The sequence below is a fragment of the Ursus americanus genome, chromosome 4, assembly GCF_024610735.1.
Source record: "Ursus americanus isolate L20-20 chromosome 4, mUrsAme1.1.p, whole genome shotgun sequence".
Lineage (NCBI taxonomy): Eukaryota > Metazoa > Chordata > Mammalia > Carnivora > Ursidae > Ursus > Ursus americanus.
Genome location: NC_142130.1, coordinates 97,492,855 through 97,513,484, shown reverse-complemented (window position 1 = coordinate 97,513,484; position 20,630 = coordinate 97,492,855). Strand labels below are relative to the sequence as shown.

Sequence of the window (20,630 nt, the reverse complement as noted above, 5' to 3'; positions counted from 1 at the left end):
GGCCCCCCCTCACGTGAGTTTCTATAACCGCCACCCAGATGTCCCCTTCTCATGCTGCTTCAGCGGGTTTGATGGCCACTCTGATCAGAGTAGGGTATTTGTTTCCAACCACTGCTGTAGTCCGTCACCACGATTACCCGCAGTCCTGGAGGCCGGACGTCCAGTCAGTCTCAGGGGGGCTAACACGAAGGGGTCGGCGGGGCTGTGCTCCTTGTGCAGGGGAGGGAGAGGATCCATTTCTAGAAGCTGTCCCTGTGGCCTCCCCCTCTCTGCCCCCTGCTTCCGCCCTCATGGCTCCTCTCCTTGACTCGGAGCCTCCTGCCTCCTTAGAAGACCTCGTGATGACACTGGGCCCCAGGTGACCCGGATCACTCCCGTGTCGAGTGCCACAGCGCGATCCCATCTGCAAACCCCACACCTGTCCGGTTACACTCCCCGGGCTGCGGGTGCCTCTGGGGCCGTTACCCCACCTGCTACACCGAGACTTTGTGTGAGTTCGCAGTACAGCTTTCCAGTTAAATAGGAAACTATCTGAAGATAAAAAAAGACAGAGAATAGCAGAGGTGACCCTCAGAAGCAGCAGCAAAGAGGGTTAGAAGCGGCCATCTTGGGCCAGCACGGGGGTGGGCAGTAGGGGACACAGAGCACCCTTTCTTTACAGACTTTTCAGATTCGAGTTTTTTGGTTTTTTTTACTGAGAACAATTATTATGTAATAACATTTTTCAATTACAGAAGGATGGAGAGGAGAAGAGGAGGAAGAAGAAGGGGGAGGAGGAGAAGAAGACGAAGAGGAGGAGGGGAGGGGAGGAGGAAGAGGAGGGAGGAGAAGAGGAGGAGGAGGAGTGCTATGTCCGATGTCCCCTGATGTCCCCTGTCCCCAGGGTGCCGGCTGTCGGTGGAGGAGACCCACCCGTGCGTTCTGTACAGAGGATGGTGTGGTGGGGGACGTTTTGCCGAGGCCAGGAGAACCAGGGGCACAAAGGGCCAGAACAGAGGGGGCTCTCTGGGCTGGTGGCCTTCCAACTGGGGACACAGAAGTACCAAACGCTTTCCCGGGGGCACAGGTAGGGGGCCAGGCGTCAGAGCTTCAACTTCTGAAACTTCCTCTCCGAAGATGGCGTGCAGAGGGGCCCCCGGGCCCCCACTGCCGGCATCTCTGGGTGGTGGGTGCACGTCCCCGCTGAGGGCGAGCCTGGCTGTGCATGCGGGCTCTGGGGCCCACGCCGGGTGCTGTGAGTTCTCCGAGGGGCAGGGTGACGTGGCGGGAGGGGCACGGACACTCTGGGTCACCCCGAGCTGGGGGAGGCTCACTCCGCAAGCTCAGAGGCAGCCGCCCTTCTCAGCGGCTCGCCGGCCTCCCAACGTGGACAGGGCTGGGAAGAGACGCAGCCTCAGTGCGACGGCTGGCCGGGCCCCCGAGGCCTGCGAGCACGGACGCCGAGGTCTCCTGCACCGCTCGCCTTCGAGCGGCCTGCACAAAAGCCACGTTCCCCGCAGCCTGCCGGCGAAGACAAACCCGCCCCCCCAGCCCGGGTTCCGGACCAGCAGGTCGGAGCCACGCCAGACACAGGGCAACCGGACCTTCGTGGTGATGGAACCAACGGTGTGGCCCCGACTGACACGTGACTCTTACTGAGTAACGAGCACAAGAGTCTGGTGCGCGCACAACGCACACACCCCCGCCCCGAGTCAGAAGTGATATCCTTTGCAAGGACTTAAGCTTTCGTGAGACGTCGTGGCTGCTCTACCGGAGCCCCCAGAAACTCAGCTCTCCTGGTCCCGCGGCATCCCGCCTGCCGCCTCTAGTGACAGCGCAGGGGGCCAGATGGCACCCACCCCTCCCCATACCAGCCACTGACTGCCTCCAGCTCCAGACCAGCTGGAGCCCGGCCCCCCCCCCAGTCACATGGGTGCCCACCCCCAGCTTCCCAAAGCCTGGCCACCATCCCCTGCCTCCTCGTGACGCCCCCAGGAGTCTGCCCCTACGGTGGGCCGGCCACTCCCTGCCAGAGAGAGCTGGAAAATGGCCTTGATTTGGGTGGTCTTTGTTTCCTTGTGCAGTTACGAACTTTGGAATGTGCGGGGGGCTCGAAGTTTCTCAACATGGGTTCAGGACTCTGTGAACCACCGGGCCTTGCAAGCAAACTGCTGGTCCTGGTCCGGGGGAGAGGGAGGGGCAGGGCAGGCCGAAGAGGGCCTGGGGCCTGGAGCCTGGTGTGGCCAGGGGGGCAGCAGGCCCAGGGACACCCATACATCATCCCTCGGGCAGTCGGGGGCCGCCACAGGGCTCGCGGGGCTGGGGGGAGGGGCCGAACCAGGACACCGGAGGGAGGCGGGGCAGGTGTGCCCCCGGGACATCCAGAGCAGGTTCCAGGTTTCGCTGTGAGCGGTCAGAGTCTAGACCAGGGGCTGTGTGGGATCCAGACGGGGCTCAGACAAGGGAGGGCTTTAGGGCCAGGCCTGGAGGTGGCGGGTGTCACTTCTGCCCCCACACCCTCCATCTGCACGCAGACACCCGGCTGCACCCAAGTGCGGGGGGCTGGGAGGGGTGGACTCGCCGTGCTCCCAGAAGAAAAAGGACAACAGCTTGGTCTGCAGACAGGCTCCCACTGTCCCAGGAGGGACTGAGAACATCTGTCCACACCCTGCCTGCCCCTCGGCGGCCCCTCCCAGCCAAGCCGAGGCCCCGGGCCGCGGCTAGAACAACCTCTATCTCCCCCAGGAACCTGAGTTTGAGTCCCAGTCTCCTTCCTGTTCCCCAACCCTGGACCGTGCCGCCAAGCCCTCTGCCTGACCACCATTTAAGTCACCACCTATCATGGGACACAGTGGAATGTGTCCTCAAAATAAATTCAGCATCTCCAATTCTTCCATTAGTTGTTCTTTCCTTTGGGTTATTGTATCGTCAGCTTTTGCTGCAGTGACAGGCACCCCAACATCTCAGGCTCACGACATTTAGTGTGTGACACACGACCACTGTGAGCCGGCTACTGCTCTGCTGGCCCGGCAGGCCTCAGAGGGCGTCAGAGGGCCTGGCTGGCTCCAGGGTTGTCCAGCGTCTGTTCTCCCGGAGGACCGCTGCAGTAAGAGGGGAAGAACCAAACACGACTTGGGCTTGGGGGTGGCTACCTCCCACCGGCCAAAGCAAGTCACACGGTCAAGCTCCCCCGCAGTGGGGTCAGGGAGGCTGGCGGGATGGGGGCAAGTGATACGCTCTCCCCCCGTGAGCACCAGCTTCTCCTGCCACCACGGCTGTCTTCCTTCAGGTCACGCCCACATCCCCAACAGCGGAGAGTCGATTACGGTGCTGCTCACTCCTTCCTGCCCATCCACCAGCAAACGGCCACAATGGGACGCGTGCCAGGAGGTCAAGGAGAAGGGACACTGACCACCAGGGGCAGGGGCAGGGGAGGCTCCCAGTGGGGACTGGCCACGGCCGCACTTGTCACCACCGACATTGCTGCTCCGCCCTGGAGTGACCGGAGAGGAACTGCTCCCACCGGCTCAGCAGGGAGGAGCTGAGCCCCTCAGGTCTGGGTTTGCCCGGCTGGACCACTCCCCAGCAGGCCTGAGGGGTGACCCAGGGGCTGGGGGAGGCCCCCGAGGCCCCGGGGGTAGGAGGCAGACCAGAAGTCAAGAAGGAGCCACTCACAGATCCATCCTGGGACAGCTCCCTTCTCCTTGGGGTTTTCCCGGGACTCTCTGGGGACAGAAGAGAAAGGCTGCCTGCTGCCCCAGCCGCTCCCAGCACCCTTTCTGGACAGCAAGCCCATGGCTACTGGGCCCTGAGCGGTGATGGCCTAGCCTGTGCGTCTGGGAGGCCCGTGGGGAGCCGCGGCTGTGGCTGCAGCTGCTAGCCGTTGCTGAGAAGGAAGCCGGGTGGGTGAGCCGTGGAGGGCAGGGGGGTAGGCAAGATAAGCCCCCACCCAAGCAGCTGGGGCAGAACCTGCAGCTGTGAGGAGAGCACCTGTCACCTTCCCCAGGTGAGCCCCACCATGTGCCGTGGGGCTGAACGGAGCCAGCCGGGGGAGGGGAGCCCCACCTGGCAGGGCCTGGCCATGAACACGCAGCTGGGCAGCGGAAGAGCTGGTCTGGCCCTGTGGCCCCGAGACAGCTCCACGCCGTCCCCTTGGGTGATGCGACCTGGAGGTTGTGGGCTAGTGACTGTTAAGATCCAGAACACCCCACCCGTGCAGCCATGTTGCCAAGCCCCTGGGACATAACAGTCCACGGCAAGGGGAGGAAGGGGAACCCCTTGCCCCAGGGAAGTCCCAAGTCCTCAGGCCTGATGCCCAGGAGGACATTCGTGGCCGGCAGGCATCCGTGAACGGTGGAGTTCAGAACTGACATGGCAGAGGCGGGAGGGGGAGGCCCAGGGAGGCTCTCACGGTGTCCAGCTCCTGCTCCTTGGCCACAACGCTGGCGGGAGACTCAGCCTGGGCTCCGGCTGTGGGCGGCTGAGGGCGAGCATGTCCAGTGCACGCCGGCCCTGCCACTTACCTCTGCGGCCACTGTCTTCCTCTGAGAAACGAGCATGTGATATGCGCCCTGGGGGCTCGTGAGGTGAAGTGTGGCTTCGCCGCGTTGTCGCATGTGAAGGGACAGAGCAGAGCTAGACAGGGTCAGCGAGCCCGGGTGTTGCGTGTCTTCACTGCAGCCCAGCTGGCTGGCGCCCTTCTGCCCAGACTCCCCCACCCCGCCCACCCGGGGCCCGGGGCCCGGGGCCGCTCCCCCTTCATTCACATGACATTGTTAACTGTGGACCCATCATGTTCCAAAGTGTCGCAGCAAGTGTCCGGGGATCCCTGGCAGCTCTGTGTCCAAGGAGGGAGTTTCTCCCAGCCCCAAGGGCTGAGGCTTCGCCCTGGCCCCAGACCACAGAAGCTGGCCCCTCCCCAGAGGCTCCAGGGGGCACTCGAGCCCAGAGATGTAAGCCACGCACTGTGCAGCCATTCCCGGTAACCCAGGAGACCGAGACCGATGGTCTGTCGTAGAAAGCAGGCCAGGCAGCCCAGCGGGGCCCTGGCCCAGACATGTGGCCGAGCAACAGGGGCCAGCGGGCCCAGGGGGGCTGTTCGGTGCTAGTCTCCTGGCTACGGGACATTCCCAGTCCCTCATGGAGGAAGCACCACTGAGCTTTCTGACTCACCCGTCCTACCCCGACAGGGAGCTGCACGTGGCCGCACCTTTCCAGACAAGGCCACCTGCTGACGTCCCGGCTCACAGAGCTTTCTTTGCACGTGATCAAGTGTCCAGGTTGGTGGGTCCCACCTGACCTGGCAGTCAGCGTGCGGGTGCCATGCGTGGGCAGGGCTCGGCTCTACCCGGGTGCACATGGTCTACACTGGCCCCCACCCTTGTCCCAAGCCCCCCACACGTGCTGCACACCAGGAACGTGCCCAGTGCGGCACGAGCCGCAGACGGGGACAAGGAGGATAGCATGCAGAGCCCTTACCCTCAAGGAGCATCGGGCCCAGCAGGGGAAGTGAGGCCCCACACCTGACTCAGCTGAGGGGCCGCCTGACCAGAGGAGGGAAGACGGGGGAAGCTGGGAGTGACACTCGCCATGTCCACACACACGGGCACATGGAAGCACACACTCCCTCACAACCGAGGGCAGCGATAAGCATGGCCTGGATCAATGGACGAGGGAGGTCTACAGTCCACCCAGCAAGCCCCGGCCAGGACAGTGACCCAGTTGGCGGGGGGAGGGCAGTGCCGCTGGCTCCACGTACAGATGGGCGGGAGAGGAGTGGGCAGCGTCCAGACCGCTAATCTGGGTGCAATCACAGTGACAACGGGGCGGGAACTCGTGCCCTCACCCACCTTCACATCACCACAGGCGCGCCAGAGCCATGTGCCCTGGTAGCCAAGATGACTCTCACATTGTCAAATTTCCAACCGCGTGTGCATTTTTATCGTTTTTAGCTGAGATTTACCAAGTAGTTTTGCATGTCTGTCCCCAAGTGTGTCGGCTTGCAAATTCAAGCCAAGGTTAAGCAGATGGCCTTCATTAAACATTCCCTCTGCCCCAGCAGCACAATCCGCCGAAAGTGCAGCCAGAGGCAGAGCAAAGCAAGATCGCAGGGCATCGCCGGTGTGGACACGGGTAACTCCTCTTGAAAAAGCCCACCAACCCCGTCAGGCGCAAAGGGATGAAGCTGGGCTCTCGACACACACCAGATACAAAAACTGACGCACACTGGACCCAGACTGGGATGTAAGAGCTTAAACCATAAAACCCTTAGAGGAAAGAGGGTGGGACCAACTTCATGACACTGGATTGGGCAGCGATTTCTTGGATATGACACCAAAGTACAAGCATCAAAAGAAAAAATAAATGAATTGGACCTGCATCAAAATTAAGAACTCTTGTGCTTCAGAGGACATAGTCAACAGGCTGAAAGGCAGACCCAGCATGAGAGAAAGTATTTGCAAATCAGAGATCCGAAAAGGGGCTGATATCTAGAATATACAAGGAACTCCCAACATTCAACAAAAACCCAAACAAGCCTGATTTTAAGAATGGGCAAAGGACTTGAATACACATTCTCCAAGGAAAAGCACATGAAAAGATGTTCCATATCACTAAACGCTAGGGAAATTCACATCCAAACCAAATGAGTCACCATGTCACACCGTCACACCGTTAGGGTAGCTCTGCTTAAAACAACAACGACAACAACACCACCACAAAACAAGAAAACCAAAGGGCTCAAGAAGGGATACACCGGAGCTCTCTGTACTTTCTGCTCCGTGTCTCTTAAATCCAAAACTGCCCCCCAAAAATAAAGTCTATTAATTTTTTAAGTGTACACACAAAAATAAAATTAGGAGCTTTAAATTGAAAAAAAAAGGAAAAAACACAAGTGTTGGTGAGGACAAGGAATAGTTGGAACCCTTGTTTAGCACTGTTGGTGGGAATGTATGATGGCAGAAAATGGGATGGGGGCTCCTCAAAAAATCAAACAAAGACCTTCCATATCATCCAGCAATCCCACTTCTTAGCATATGCCCAAAAAAGCAAAAGAAGTTGAATGGGTATTTGCACACCCATGTTCACACAGCACTTCTTCACAATAGCCAAAGAGTGGAAGGAAACAACCCAATGTCCGTGAGCAAATGGATGGGTAAGTAAAATGTGGACAGTACAGACAGGGGGACAGTATTCAGTCTTAAACAGGAAGCACGTTCTGACACCTGCCACTACGTCATGAACCTTGAGGACACCATGCTGAGTGTCACGAGCCAGTCACCAGAGGACAAATCCTGTGTGATCCACGTATCTGAGGGACAGAGAGGAGTCAATTCAGAGACAGAAAGTAGGACGGTGGGTGCCAGGGACTGGGGAGGGGTGGGGAGTCAGCGTTTCACGGGGATGGGGTTTCAGTTTGGGAAGATGAGGAGTTCCGGAGGTGGGCGGTGGGGACAGCTGCACAACCACACCAATGTGCTCGATGCCGCTGAGCTGTGCGCTGAGAAATGGCTAGAATGGTAAATTTCATGTTATATACAATCCACCATAACTTAAAAAATAAAGACCCTACGCAATAGTGCATTGTATCTTCACATAGAAACGTTAAGCTCTACGGCCACTAAATTCTTCATGGCTATGTCAGGACACGCACCGCGCCCTAACGCACTGTGACCTCAGAGACCTCCCGGAACAACGCACAGATCAGCCATTCTCGTGTTGGTTACCTTTAAACTCGAGGATGGGAATAACCTGTTATTTTTATGAGTTGTGATTTCAAGCTAAGAAATGTTAAATAATTTGAGTTTGTAAACTGATAGCAGAATATGTATGTGGACTTGATTTGCTATGAGCTGATTTGTGAGATAAATAAGAGGAATTGAAGTGTTTGGGAAGTTTGGTTTGTTTGCGTTGTAATGCTTCTTGCCAGGGGTTTGACATGCATAAAAAGAGAAATGAATACATCAGATTATCAGGGAACTTAGAGCACTAACGGAAGTTAACTTGAATAAAGAGCCAATCCACAGCCATCAGCGTAAGGGAAGGCCAGAGGTCACCCAGCTCACCAGTCCTGAACGCCATCAGCCACTGAACCCGCGTTCCGGCGGTGAGACGGTGTCTGCGGACACTCTGCACAGTGGTGGCCGGGGACAGCGTTTGCCGATGAGGACGGCTGTGTCCGAAGTAAATCGTGTGTGCACGTCAAGGGCCCCGAAGATACCTGCCTTTTATCTCTCCGGAAAATGTCTGTGAGCGTCATGCCAGGGTCCCCAGGGGACCCGTGGACCCCAGGCTGGGTGCAGAGCTGCTCCAGGACTTTGGGGGCTGAAATAAGGGAGTCGTGCCCATCCCCGTGAACATCGGGAGCAAACGGCTGCTTTCCTAGCAAGACAGAAGTGGCCAGACTCAGTCCTGGAAGTACACCTGAACGGTCTGACCTCCGTGGAGAAGTCGGGAGGGTGGCTGAAGCACCACCTTTGGCAAATGTCAGCCCGACCGCACGGCATTTACTTCTTGACCAGCTATTCGATCTCGTATAAACTCTTCCCGGCCACAGAAAGAGATGGAAAGTCTCCTTTAATTTATGACAATGTAACCCCATGAAGATAGCCCAGGGGAACGAGGCCACTTCAGGTGTGCCTGCAGATGCAAACATTCCAGACACAGTGGCCACCGTGCCGACGAGTCGGCCACCACACCTGCCACCAAGCCGGGTCCATGCCAGCAGCGCGAGCACGGCTCGGGAGCAGGACGTCACCAGCACCGAGAAGGAACAGAGCCAGGAAGAAGGGTGCAGAGAACCCGAGATGTGTGTCCCGAGAGCGAAGGCCCCCTCGATGGGAGGTCTGAGCCGGGGGTCCGCAGAGGTGGGCACAATGGCGGGAGCGTGGGGACCTGTGGCGACCAGCAGGAGGGCACCCAGGGGTCAGGAAAACATAGTGAGGCAAAAGGTCAGGCAGATCGCAGGGACGCCCACCCTCGACCCCGCTCGCATCCCTCCTCTGCTCCGGTCCACATGCCCGAGGAAGGGGGCTGGCAGGCCTTCCTGAGCCTGGTGCCCACCCTGGGCAGAGGCAGGGCCAGGCGGGCAGGGGATGGGCGGTTCAGAAATTACCCCTGTGCCCTGTCCTCTCCTGTCCCTCCAAGGAGGCGGGCAAACCTGCCAGGCAGGTTGAGCTAAGATCGCATGGGTCAAGCTTATCCTGGGGTCCCAAGGGAGCTGGAACGTGTAAGTCTTTGTGGTCATGAGAAACAGCAGAGAGAAGAAGGACAGCTGAAGAATTGGGCAGCACATAACAGACGTGGTGCCGTCATCCCTCCCTGAGTGTTGTGCGTACATCTGCAAAACGGCAAATACTTCGCTTCCGCCAAAGAACATCATCGCACTGAGCAAAACCAAGATGCGTTCTTTCATCACCTCTGATCTCGAGTTTGTGTCCGTTTCCCAAACTGCCGAAGACCATTGTCCTCAGCCCGGTCCTGAGCAGGGGACGCAACCCAGCGGTTGTTAACCCCCAAGGCGTTGCATCCCTGGCCGGCACTGGGGACGGGCCAGCTGTCCCGGAGAGCACCCGCGGCCAGGGTCGCCTGCTCGCTGACATCCTGTTGCTAGACTCTAGGTCAACGGTGTTGGCGAGAGTGGCCTGCAGCTGGTGTCAGTGTGAGGAACCCTGTCCCCGCGGAGACATGAAATCCGGTTTTCACCCTGTCGTGGGCAACGTGGTGATTTCAGATTCGTGCAGTGAAATTGACCGGGTGACTCAGGGCGAACAAAAGCACATCACTTCCTTCCCAAAGGAAAAGCATTATGTAATCAAAAACCAGCCATTTGAATCTGCAGTAACGAGTGTCAGAAATCCCATAAACTCCCTCATTCTCAGCTTCTCTTTTAGAAAGTGGATTTGGCTTTTACCCCAGAGAAACTCAGCAGGAAACCAATCACGGCTCCATGTTAGCGCCTGGGCACCCAGGCACCTTCCCAGTCCGCCACCTGGCCCTCGCTGCCCTTCCCCCCTTCCGGCAACCCCCATCTGGGGCCCCACCCCTACTCCTGGGGTCTCCTGACCGCAGTCCGGGTCCCTGGCGCTGTGTCACGGGATCCCCACGCCCACGCCCGGTGCCTGTCCCATCGGAGGCTCCAGCTAGGAAATCCCGGCACAGAGTGGGCGTGCGCACCCTCGCGGGGCAGGCCCCGCAGAAGTTCCCCCTGCTGACTAGGCTTCCAGAGTGAGAGGCCCCTCCTGTCGGGAGATGAGCGCACGGAGCAGGGACGTTCGGGACCAGCGCACAGGCACGACTGGGGTGGGAGCCACGTTTGACCTGCGTCTGTGGGGCCAGGACCCCGGCTCCACGGGGAAGCCATTTGGGCCCTGCTTTCCCCGTGGGGCAGGTGGGCAGGTCTCGGGGGGATCTTGGGGTCTGGACAGGCTCCCCCTTACCAGGTACTGCTGCTCAGCCAAGCTCTCAGCTCTCCCCTGCTCAGCAGGGTCCTCGGGGTCAGAAGGGAGCACCCTGAGCTACTCTGCCGCTCAGGGGAGTGCATTCGAGGCCATGTGGGCTGCAACACACACACACACACACTCAGACATGCACACAGAATCACACTCACACACACACACACTCAGACATGCACACAGAATCACACTCACAGATACACACACACACACACTCAGACTCACAGATACACACACACACACTCAGACTCACAGATACACACACACACACTCAGACTCACAGATACACACACACACACACTCAGACATGCACACAGAATCACACTCACAGATACACACACACACACTCAGACATGCACACAGAATCACACTCACAGATACACACACACTCACACACACTCAGACATGCACACAGACACACACTCACAGATACACACACACACACACTCAGACATGCACACAGACACACACTCACAGATACACACACACACACACTCAGACATGCACACAGATACACACTCACACACAGATACACACACACTCACACACAGACATGCACACAGATACACACTCACAGATACACACACACTCACACACACTCAGACATGCACACAGATACACACTCACAGATACACACACACACTCAGACATGCACACAGATACACACTCACACACAGATACACACACACTCACACACACTCAGACATGCACACAGATGCACACTCACAGATACACACTCACACACACTCAGACATGCACACAGATACAGATACACACACACTCACACACACTCAGACATGCACACAGATACACACTCACAGATACACACACACACTCAGACATGCACACAGAATCACACTCACAGATACACACACACACACACACTCAGACATGCACACACACACTCACAGATACACACACACTCACACACTCAGACATGCACACAGATACACACTCACAGATACACACTCACACACACTCAGACATGCACACAGAATCACACTCACAGATACACACACACTCACACACACACTCAGACATGCACACAGACACACACTCACAGATACACACACACACACACTCAGACATGCACACAGAATCACACTCACAGATACACACACACTCACACACACACTCAGACATGCACACAGAATCACACTCACAGATACACACACACACACTCAGACATGCACACAGAATCACACTCACAGATACACACACACTCACACACACACTCAGACATGCACACAGAATCACACTCACACACAGATACACACACACACACAGAATCACACACACAGATACACACACACACTCAGACATGCACACAGACACACACTCACAGATACACACCCACTCACACACAGAATCACACACACAGATACACACACACTCACACACAGAATCACACTCACACAGAGACACACACACTCAGACATGCACACAGACACACACTCACAGATACACACACACACACTCAGACATGCACACAGATACACACTCACAGATACACAGATACACACACACTCAGACGCGCACACAGATACACATACAAGGCAGGCATTAAGCGTGACCAGGGCCTGGGGCAGGGACAGGAGCACCTGTTGGGCCCAGGCTTGGGGTGGAATCAGATCCTGTCGGAGGAGAGGGTGGCGTGGAGTGTGAGCCTGGTGTGCTGCCCGCAGTGTGGACCAAGGACAGCGGCCTGGGAATCGCGGAGCAGCCTGAGATCCGCAGAGCCAGCACCAACAGCTCCACAGGTGACTGGTGTCCGTCCCTCCTGAGCAGTGCTGCCGTGGACAGGACTGTGGTGGCCGAGCTGCAAGCCAACAACACTGCGGTCAGCAGAGGGCCTGGGCAGGCAGACTTCCAGGACGGCACGCGTGGTCCTGCCCCACGCCGCTCCTGCGACCACGCGACACGTGGCATAGGGATCCTGAAGATGTGAGTCAGTGACACATGAGCCGACCTTCCAGGAGGGAGGCTCTCGGGCGGGCCTGGCCTCCTCACAGGAACCCTCGAGAGCACAACCTTCTCTGGCCGGCACACAAGGGAGAGGCCGGGTTCTGCGTGCCCATGCTGGCTGGAGGACGGAGCCCCCACTGCCCCCACCCCCAGGCAAGGCCCCCAGGGGTGGCCTCTGGGACAGGCAGAAGGAAACAGGGCCCGCGGCCCTCCAGCCCCAGCACTGAGGTCCCGCAGCCCCGGCGGCCTCTTGTCTCGGCCTGGTGAATTGGCACAGAGCCAGCCGTGCCGGACCTCTGCGCACAGGCAGAGCGGAAAAGCCAGTGTGGGTGCTTCCCATTTGCTTATTTTTATGATAAAGCACACGTAAGGAAATTTACCATTTTATGTATTTTAAAATGCACGATTCAGCGGCATCACGCACATTCGCAGAATCGTGACCATCACTTCTACCTGGTTACCGACCCTTTGGCGAACAGTGGCCCCAGATTCGGGTCTCCGAAAACTCGTCTGGTGAAAGTTGTGGGTCTCGGCCAGAGGCCGCGGCCACCGCGGGAAGTCCCTGCTGGCCGTTCACCAACCAGGCCACCATGTGGACCGTTTCCTCCTGGCAAGCCCCACCTGTGTTTACTTTCTCCAGGCTGCCTGGGGAAACTCCACACCCAGCCCTCCAGGGTCAGCCTGCCGGAGAACATTCCACCCACTGCAAACCTCGGGCGCTGCGAGGACATGAGCCCGGGGATGCTCAAGGGTGTGCTCCCCAGTGAGGGATGGGAAGGCATCTGCCCTGCTCTTGACCTGGGGCACCAAGGGCCAGCAGGCACCTTCCCCAGGCATTCCTGGGCATCCTGGCTGCCACCCACAGCCCAGGAATTTTCCAGGGGAGGAGCTGGTGTGGAGGGTGGGGGCACTGGTCTGCACATGGCTGTCTTTGTGACAGGGTGTGCACTGACTGGGCCTGCAGGCACTGCTGGCCCGCGGCAAGAATCTTACTAGGTTGCAGACCCCAGACTTTTCCCAGCACCTGCCACCTGAGTTTATATGGGGTCTACTGGGCCCAGGCCAGGGTCCAAATAAACATGCCTCCTTCCTGGAGAGGAGTTTCTGTTTCTGCTAAATGCAGCCGCTCCCTCTGACCTCTCCGTGAATCCATCCACCCACACAAACATAGATACATATCTATACATATTCATATATGAATAAATACATACTCATATAAACGCAGATGCACACGACAGGCCTCAGGAGCCCGCCACTGCCCTGGAGACCTACCTTCCCGTCCCTGCAGCCAGATGGACATCGGGGGTGGGCATGGGGCTGGTGAGGGGCGCAGGAGTTCGGTTCCTCTTTGTGCACACCAAGGCTCATCCTAGAATCTTCTTTCTGCCCATCAAATAATGGGAGGAATGAACCACGTAAACCACCCTGGCCCCCTCAAGTCCGCAAGCAGCAGCTTTCTTATTCGAGATGTTTTCATCTCTGCAGGAAACTCAAACGAAGGTGCAGCCCCTCCGTCAGCACTCAGCACTCGGGACACCGCCCCTGCCCACCCTCACCCCGGGGAAGGGCCCCGTGAGCCCCTGGCTGGCGGGACGGCATCGGGAAGGATAAGCGGGATCCAGGAGCAGGGGGCGAACAGGGTGGCTGCTGTGAAGTCTGATCGCACGCGCAGACAGGCACGGCTCCCATGCCCCTTCCCACTGCTCTTAACGCCCATGCCGCTCCTGAAGTGATGACTTTAGGAACTTAAAATGGAACTACAGTGGGCTTGATTTGGGGACCAAAGCTACCCCAAGGTGTAGGCGATGTGACCTCCATGTCACAGCCCCACACACGAGCACGCACGCTCTCGGAATGACACACTTCACACTTGTTACCTGGCTGGGCTCGGCAGTGCGGGCCAGCGGCTCCCCCTTCCGCCTGAGGGCTCCCCCTCCCGTCCCGAGGGCTCCCATGGAGGATGAAGGTGAAACCCCCGCTGTCTCTCAGGAGGGCTGTGCGCGTGGAGGACACACGCAGGACACGCAGAGCTGGGGTGTTAACGGCCCTGGGCACGGTCGGGGGAGGGGGGTGGGAACCCGGCCGGAGCCGGCACGTCTGGGCCACCCCTGGAGCGCACGGGGTCTCCCACAGGCAGGTTTAAAGGCGTGTCCTCTAAGTTCTTCTCCGAGTTGGTTATTTTACAGAACTCAACAGGTGTCCCTCTAATGATGGCACGCCGCTGTCCCGGCCCCGTGGGAAGACTGCCTGGGGAGGAGGCTGGTTGACCCCCACAAGGCGGCGTGCCCTACTTCCCAGTGGGATTCGGGGCCTTCCTCACCTGAGACCTGAGGCCCCCCAGCACTGGCTGTGTGGCTTCCTCTGCCCGGGGCTCGACACCCGCTCCCATGGGCCCAGAGCACCTACCCTGCCCGCTAATGGGTCTGCCACCTGGTCCCAGGTGCTGGGATGCCACGTGTGCCCTGGGACCCCCACTCCTGGGGTGGGATGCGTGGGGTGGCGGCAGGCCCATGCTACAGCGGGAAAGGGTGGGGGGTTCTGGGGCAGGAGTCCTAGTGGCCAGAGGGGACGGAGTACCCGATCCCCACTGTCCACCCAAACCCATCCGCGTCCCAGCAACCAGAGGCTGCGTGTTCTATGGAGGAAACAGTCCTGGCGTGTGGAGGGGCCAGCCTGCTCCCGTCCCAGGACTGGGGAAGCCCCAGCTGCCAGGCCGGCTTCAGAGCTCCTCACCCACCGACCCAACACCCAGGGGGTGTGCCCCCAAGCAGGCCGGGACTCCAAACTCCGCACACGGTGCCCCGGCCAGCAGGGTGGCGGACGTCCCCACCCCTGGTTTATGGCCCTTGTCTGGGCTGCAGTATTTCCCTTGGCAGGACATTGCCCTCCGCCCCCGGCTCGGTGCCACCCACAGCTCACTTCCTCCCAGCCCGACCTATCTCAGGGTCAGGCTCCCACGTGGAGAAACGAAAAGCCAGGGCAAGTCCCCTGCCGCTTCCCAGGAAAGTCCCTACGGAGCCCCGCTCCTGCCCGACATTTCCACGAGGCTCAGTTTAGCCCGAGTGGGAAAGGGGATTTCTCTCTCCTGAGAGCCTGAGAGTCTGACAGGCACCCCGGTGCCCATCACACCCCCTAATGCAGCCCTGGTGGCCATCAGGCTCCTGGGAGAGGGGCCCTCACTGGACGGGCCACACGAGAAGAGGTAAGGGGGCATCTCACATGCCCCACCACGGGGCGCTAGAACCCCAGCCTTCCTCAAGACTTCTAGAGCTTTCCTGGGGCAATGGGGTCTGCAGTTACCTTCCAGGAACCAGAGGTCCCTGCAGAAAGGGGCCTTGAAGCAGGTATATTTGGGGGTCAGGGCAAGGAGATGGACAGAACAGGACGGCATCCTGGGCTTCAGCCAGTATGGCGGCCCCTAGGGACCCTGCTCGGGGACAGTTCCCTGGAGGAGCTTGACACGCGCGCAGGAAACACGCTCAGCCCCTCCTCCTTCTCACCCTGGCCTCACAGCATCTCTGGGCCTCGGCATCCCCCTGGAGCCTTGTAAGGCCACCTAGTCCCGGCCCCCAACTCCAGCCCTCCTAGACCCTCCACCACCAGAGTCCCTCTCGTGGCCACGAGGCCCTTCCCTTTGAGCTTTGCTCTCTTCAAGTTCAAGGAGTCTCTGCTGCTGTTCACTGACTTTCATCCAATGAGCCCGTGATGGGCGTCCACACTGTGCTAGACCCCTCCCAGCACAGACCCTTGGGAAGGAGGCACCGGGACAGCCCATCAAAGTCCGGGGGGCACAGAGGTGCTTAGAGAGCAGAGCAGCTGCGCTCAGAGAGGTCCCAGGTCTAGGCAGGCCGGGCATGGCCTGAAGGGATGGGCCTTTGAGATTGAGAGCTGGGCACACACTCCACCCTGGTGTGAAGAGGCACCTCCCTTCATCTCCCAGGAGGGCAGGTGTCCCCTCCCAGCCCTGCTTGAGCCAGCACTCTCCCCACTGACCTGGGTGACTCCACTTTCACACGGGGTTTCCCCAGGGGCTGTGTCTGTGGCAAGGAGCCTGACCAGGAAATTCCCAGAGCACAGTCAACGAGGGAAAATGGGCCTCAAGCCAGGCCTGGCAAGGTCAGGCCCAAGGAGCTCGACATGGAGGCCAGGGCTCCAGCTGCTCCCAGGGCAGGGGAGTGGGGCGTCCCTGCAACCCCGCAGGCCTCCCCTACAGGGACAGTGCTCGTCTGCCTGTGCATGGCCGGCACGTAGTCATGCAGTGAACTTCAGGGATGAGGGTGAGGCCCATGGGGCCAGGGAACAGCAGACTCACTGTAGCCAGCAAGGGGCAGGGGGACAAGCAAGGGTGCTCAGGCCGCGAGAGTGGGGTCTCTGTCTGGGAAGTGACCCCAACTCTGAACGCAAGAGGACCGGGCAGGGACAGAGGGCAGTTGCAGAGCAGGGCACAGTGCCCATGGGGGTCTGGGGTTCGAGGTCACCAGCTGCCCCGAACCCGTGGGTGCAGGAGGGAGGCGCCAAGCGCGTGGGGCAGGGCAGGTGTCCGTGGACGGTGGGGCTCTGAGCTGGGGAGGGGCTCAGGAACCTGGGTGTGGGGTCACAGAGAAGTCTGGAGGGGAGGGAGGTGCAGGGCATGTGCCCTGGAGAGGGGAAGAGAGGCCCTGGAGGTCCCACCCCCACCCGCTGCACGGCGAGGCCGCGCTGCGGCTCTCTGATACAGCAGTCCAGTCAAGTACATTCACCAGGGCAAGCGGCCACGCGTTCCCGCGTCCTGGCCTGCCCTGGGGGCTCCACAGAGAGCGTGGCCGTGGCTGGGGCGTGGCTGGGGCGTGCGGCATGGGGCACAGGAGCGCTTGTGTGCCAGAGTCCCTGTCCGCGTCAGCCACAGTGCTCTCGCTCTTGTGAGACAGGTGTGCCTGGGGTCATCATGGTGAAGGGAGCCTGGGGTCTGCGAAGGGGGGCACAGCAGGACGCAGGGTCTCTGGACCCCCTCGGAGGAGCCCCCCACTACAGGGGGCGCCAAGCTCAGGGGAGAGGAAGCCTGGGCCTCCCTGCCACCCCTTTGCAGGCTGATAGCAGTGGGCACTTTGTTCCTGCCCCCCATGTGCCCACTGGATGGGGACTGACCTCCCGCCTCCTCCTTCCAGGCAGGACCTCCTTAAGCCCCTTCATCGTCCCCACAGCAGATGGACACCCTTCCCACTCTGGTCCCTGCCCTTGAGGTCAGGGTCCCCCTAGATCCGTGGGGCCCACACAGAACTCACGTGTGTTCTCCCAAAGTGACCCCACTGACCAGAGTCTCCCACTGCAGCCTCCTCTCCTATTAGGCCCGGGACACAGGGTCCTCTCTGACCACCGGCCCCCACCCTGCTTGCGGCCAGCCCTCTCACACTCTCTCCCTGCTGCTTCTCTCCAGGAAAGACTCCAAAATCAGCGTCCCAGCCCCTGATGTCATCCCAGATGTACCTTGGTGAGAGCCAAACCCCAACACACCCAGAACTAGCACGCCCACAGCCCCTCATTTCTGCCGGTTGATATTCTCAGGCCCACTCTCCCCAGCCCTCACCTTGGCGTCCCTCCACGGCCTCCAGGGGACCTCCAGATGCCATTCCACCATGTCCCTCCCTGCTCTGGCTCCTGGCAGCTCCCCAGATCCACCAGACAGAGCTTGCCCCCACCCTACGATCTCCCTCTGCTCTGGCCCCCAGGGCAGCTCTCTTCCTGTCGCCATACCTGCCTGCCCCCCTCCTGTCTGTGCCCAGGGGGTGGCGTCCACTCGTGGGCAGTGACAGTGGACACCTGCCATGTTCTCTGGAGTCTACTTGCTGATAACCCGGCCACATCCTCACATCCTGACACCCTCCACGCCCCTCACCGGCAGCCCTGGCCTCACCTGTCCTAACCTCTGAGCACCTCCAGAAATAGCTCCTTGATTCTCCCCATTTCATAGGTGAGGGAGTTAGGCCCAGAGTGGTGGGCAGCCTGCCCCAGGCCACACAGCACAGAGGATGGCGCTCACTCAGAGTGAGGTGGTCCTGCCTGGCCCCTCGCCGGGCCAGGCCGACTCAGCAGGAAATGCCCCCCAAAGGGAAGCAGCTTGGGAGAAGAAAGCCCAGGCCACCCACGTGTCCCTGCTGACGCAGACCTAGGAGGGGGCATGGACGGATGGCGAGGACGGGCAGCCGGGGGGTCGTGGACACGTGCTGCCGTGAACGCCAGCCCCGATGCGGGCCTCAGCAGGACAACAGCAGAGAGCCCAGGGCCCCAGCCGGGCCTGCTGCATCGCTGCACGGACCTGAGGGAGCCCCCGGAACACGCGGGCGGGTCGGGGCCAGGCCGCAGGCGCGTGGGGCAGCGCACTGGTCTGGGAAGCCGGCGTGGCCGCCAGCACGGTCGCACTGGAGCACCGCAGCGGGGGCAGGGAGCAGGCGCCAGGCCGGCGGGCACACGGCAGACCCCCTGCCCCTGAGGGCTGAGGTGCGGTACCCGGAAACACTCACATTGTCAAAATACTTTCAAGATTTGAGAGAAAAAAGTCCACGTGAGAGGTATTACTCCTGGTATTTTGAGGAAAGAGAGTTAAATTTCAAATAATCCCCAACCCGATCACACGCCCGTTCAGACATGTGTCTGCACGACGCGCGTGCACTGGGTTGTGGCCCCGGCCCGGCGGCGGCGGCCGGCGAGGAGCCAGGGCCCCAGAGCTCGAGGAAAGCCGCTGGGTTCGGGGCTGCGGCCGCGCAAACAGGTCCTCCGGGAGACGGAGCGATTGAGTAATACAGCGACTTTCTTAGAAACCGAGAGTTTCAGAACACGAAAAGGTGACACAGATACAGCGCGAGCGGGTTAGCAGCCCTCCCGACACGACGCGTCATAGGGAAACGTCCACAGCGCCTGCAAAGGTCCCGGCGCCTTCGCTACACATTCCGTACGGCGGGTCCCACGAATCACCTAGAAAGCATGCTGCCGGTCACCGGTCACGTGTGGTCTGGCCCGGGGCCTGGTGTGAACGGTCGGCGGGAGGGACCGGAGAAGTGGCGAATGCAAGCCCGCGACGGGCCGGTGAGGCTGGGAGGGAGGGCGCAGGGCCTCCGGAACGGACCGCAACGCACGGCAGTGGCCGAGCTTTGGACATGCTGAGCTCCGCACAGAATCACGGCTGTAGTTCACTATCAACACCTTGAAGGAATAAAAACCCACACATCCAGGGAGAAATTTTATTAAATCTAAAACCAAAACCAAACCAAAAAACAAAAGAGGCTGGAAAGAAGGGGAACCGAAGGAAGGGCTCTTCCTCACGGAGAAAGGCCAGCCAGTAAACAAGGGCGCCCGTGAAACCAGAACACAGTCCCCTGGAGCCCCCACCGGGACCCCCGCCTCGTCCTGGGACCAGTGGTGGGGGCGGAGGCCACTAAGAAGGGCCGCTGGGGGCTGCGGTGGGGCGCCCCGCGGGACTCCGTAGTGCGCCTGCACCAGGGAGTGGTCCCGGCCCCGCGGCCAGGAGGCCAGAGTCGGGGGGCCCCACGCCAGGCACCTGTCTGCTGAGAGCAAGCACCCACAGCACCCACGGGGCCCGGCCGTAGACGCTCCACGTGGAGCTCGGCGAGCCGCTGGACTGGGGGCTTGTCCGCAGCACCCCTGACATTCGGGGCAGCCCCCTCTGCGTGGCGGGGCCGAGCGGCACCCTGCTCCACGTGAAGCCGCGCGACCCTGGAGGGCAGCACGTCCCTCCGGAGGGCGGAGTTAAGGTTAGGAAGGGCGGCGCTAGACCCACCCTCCAGGTTCCAGGAAGCCGGGGAGGGGACCCCGGAGGGGCAGTGAGGCCCAGAGTGCGGGTCGCTGTCTGCAGCAAAGTGAACGTTCTCAAGAATGGAGTCCAGGCTCCAAGAAGCTGGCGGCAGCCAGTGTGGAGCTGGGAAGCACTTGGGCAAGCGCAGAGACATGCCCGGGGGCACTCCTACGGAATGTTCCAGGGCAGGGAGGCCATTAGGACATCCTCCTTATCCCAGGAGAATTGTCCAAATGTCCACAGCTTTCAAAACTGTACATCAAAAAATAACGCACATGTCAGGTGGGAGAGCGGCAAAGCGAACGGGGGGAGGGTGTGGGCGCTCACTCCCCCAGGCCTTCGACTTTCCTACACGCACGTCAGGGTTCCCACAGCACACGCCCATGCGGACGGCCACGGCTTTAAAGCGGAAACAGAAGGCGACAGGAGCTGGTGCGGACGCGGAGGAC

The 20,630-nt window shown here is 60.0% G+C and overlaps 1 long non-coding RNA gene across 2 annotated transcripts; it reads right to left on the bottom strand.

The window, feature by feature from the left end:
- Positions 1–4,718: 4,718 nt before the first annotated feature.
- On the bottom strand, positions 4,719–13,777 carry LOC123777486 (uncharacterized). Of its 2 annotated transcripts, none has more exons than XR_006775656.2 (3): positions 13,668–13,777; positions 12,032–12,249; positions 4,719–9,760 (listed from the first exon to the last, which is right to left on the bottom strand). It is a non-coding gene; the product is annotated as an uncharacterized LOC123777486 (long non-coding RNA). The 2 variants fall into 2 exon arrangements; XR_006775657.2 differs by having other exon boundaries at positions 4,719–9,682.
- Positions 13,778–20,630: the final 6,853 nt, after the last annotated feature.